We start from the raw sequence: 2,671 nt of genomic DNA on the forward strand, positions 1-2,671 counted from the left end.
CGGGGGCGGAGAAGGTGCCAGTGAGGCTGTTGTGGGGATTGACGCGGAACGAGCAACGGCCTTTGCCCAGAATAGAGGTGGCCCTAAAGCTGCCTGCTAGCGGCACCAACACACTCCGCCAGCTGGCCCAAGCGGGACGTGTCCCGATCGCCTTCAACTGCACCCACGTCGCTTAGCCAAGACAAGCCCCTGTGGTGCCCTCCCGCCAGCTTGCTCTGCTCCCCGGGCGGCTGTGGGGTGCCCGGCCCAGGGGCCCACTGCCGTGCCGAACGTGTAACCTGACCCAATGGCAGCCAACGCCCTGGGCCGCTCCGGGCTTGTACCTCAGCCTCGAGCGGCTCAGCCGGGCAGCCCCAGCCGCGCACGGCCCGGAGGGCGCTGGCGGGACTCGGTACGGATGGCCAGAAGAGGGGCAGGACCTGGCAGCACTCGGCCCAGTGGGCTGCAGCGGCGGAGGTGGATGCAATGGTGCGGGCACTGCCCGGGGACCTGCGAGAGCCAATTTGAGTTCCCCGCTCTGCCCCCGCCTGCTTGGGCACGTGGGCCGGCTGCCGGGCACCGAAAGCCCAGCGTAGCCGGAGCCCATCACCTCATTGCTCGACTGCCTCTGGGCCAGGCCTAGCTGGGAATTCTCCCTCGCCTCCGAGTGGCTTCACCCAGCCAGGCCCTGGCCTAACGCCCCTGTGATGGGCACAGACTGCATGGCACTCAGAGGCCTCGAGGCTTGGGGGGGGGGCACTGTCTGTTCCCCCTGCCACCACCCTGGTCACAGCACATGTTGTGGGACAGACCAATCTTCTCCCCCACCTGCCCCCACAGGCACCAGGTAACAGCAGGACGGGTGCCCTGCAAAACCACTGTGATTCTATCCCAGTTTGGGGGGGACCCCAAGGAAGTTAACCCCAGAGCTCCGGGGTGGGGCACAGTTGCTTGCAAGCACTGCAGCTACGGGGCTGCCCCTCATGTCTATTACACAGGGGCAGGGCCGATCCTGGGTTTGATGTGGGGTGGGAGTTGGGGGCAGCATCTCAGCAACGCACAGCAGGCCTGGGGGCCGGGCAGGCAGAGAGGTGGCGGCTGCTGGACATAGGCCGACCGGAGACCCTGCACTTCCTGGTGGGGCTCTATTCAGACCAGGGTGGGTGGCAAGGACCAGCTGGTGCTGCCAAGCCCCCCAGGATGGAGATGACACAAACCGGGGCTACAGGGGAACAGCCCAGCTCCCCCATCCCACGGCCGGGGGGAGAGAGGCCTTGGAATGGCCTTCGATAGTGGTGCAAGGAGCAGCCCAGGCTGGCCCCGCGCCCGGCTCCCCTAGCGACCGTGAGGCAGCAGGCCCGGCTCAGGTCCCATGGCCCCGTTGGGCCTGGCGCTCAGGGCTGAGCCTGCCAAGTCGTGCCAGCCCCACAACTGGGCAGAGCTCCCCACCCCCAAGCCCCCTCGTTTACCCAGGCTCCCAGCCAGCCCCTGAACAGCACCTTGGGCACAGCAAGGCCGGAAGCTGAGCAGCCCCAAGACGAAAGGTCCCAGGCCCCATTCTCCCCCCAGTGGGCAGCCTGCGCCTTCTGGATGGGAAAGGCCCCGTATCCCCTTCCCCACCCCTCCTCCTACTGCCCCCGGGGCCTCGGCCCTTGTCTACCCCCGGCGTTAATCGGGACCAGCTCGTGTGCTTTGAACTCCCCCACCCCGACTCCACATTAACGGGCAGGTGCAGACAAAGTCCCTGCTTGCAGCTGGACAGAGGCCGGCGGAGCCACGCGCGGCTCCTCGCTCTCGCGCTCCCGGGGGGGGGGGCAGGGCGCACCCCCCGCAGCAGAGGGGCTCGCCCAGAGCAGCAGCAGGGCCCGGCTCCTGCAACTGGCCCGGGCTGGGCTGTAGCCAGCAGGGGCCCTTGCAAGCCTGTTTGCAAAATGTGAAACTGGGGCAGCCCCCCAGCCAGCCCCCTCCCTCCTGCAGCACATCCAGGGGCTTGGGATCTCGGCTGGGGGGTCAGGGCCATTGGCGAGACGCACCTGCCCAGTGCCAGGAAACAGACCGGGGGCACCTCCGAGCAGGGGGAGGGAGGCTGGGTGCCAGGTGGGGTCCCTCCAGCAGAACCATCCCCCTCCAGCCAGGGCACAGCTGCGGGCGGAGCAGCCTGAAGGGCAGAGGCAAACATGAGCCCTGAGGCGGCAAGGGGAGAGGACGGGCAGCACCAGGACCGGGGCGTTGGGGCAAGAGGGAGGCCAGCCCCCCTGCAGTTCAGAGCCACTTGGAGAAGCGCTGCCCGAGCACTGCGGGACCTCGGCTAGGGGCAGCAAGGAGAGTCACGTAACAGCTGCGTAGCCAAGGCTCCAGCCCGCTTCCACCATAACCCAGCACGGCCCCAAGTCACTCCCACGGCTCGGGCTTCAGCCGTGGGGCTGAGAGAGGAGGGGGACCAGGTCCCCAAGGAGGAGTGGCTGTGGGTGTGTCCTAGAACCAGCCCCGCTGCCTGGAACCAGCCGGGAGGCTCCCTTGCGTTTCCCTGGCACAGGGGGAAGCAGGTCCCCTTACTTCCCCCAGGCATGGGCTGCACTCGTCATCGGTCAGCAAAGCCGCTCAGGTGAGGTAAATACCCCGCTCGGCCTGGGCTGGGTCAGGCCAGACTGGACGCTGCTGCCAGCTAACGGGCAGGCGGTTAATTAGCAGC

Source organism: Mauremys mutica, chromosome 24 (assembly GCF_020497125.1).
Source record: "Mauremys mutica isolate MM-2020 ecotype Southern chromosome 24, ASM2049712v1, whole genome shotgun sequence".
In the NCBI taxonomy this organism is placed as follows: Eukaryota; Metazoa; Chordata; order Testudines; family Geoemydidae; genus Mauremys; species Mauremys mutica.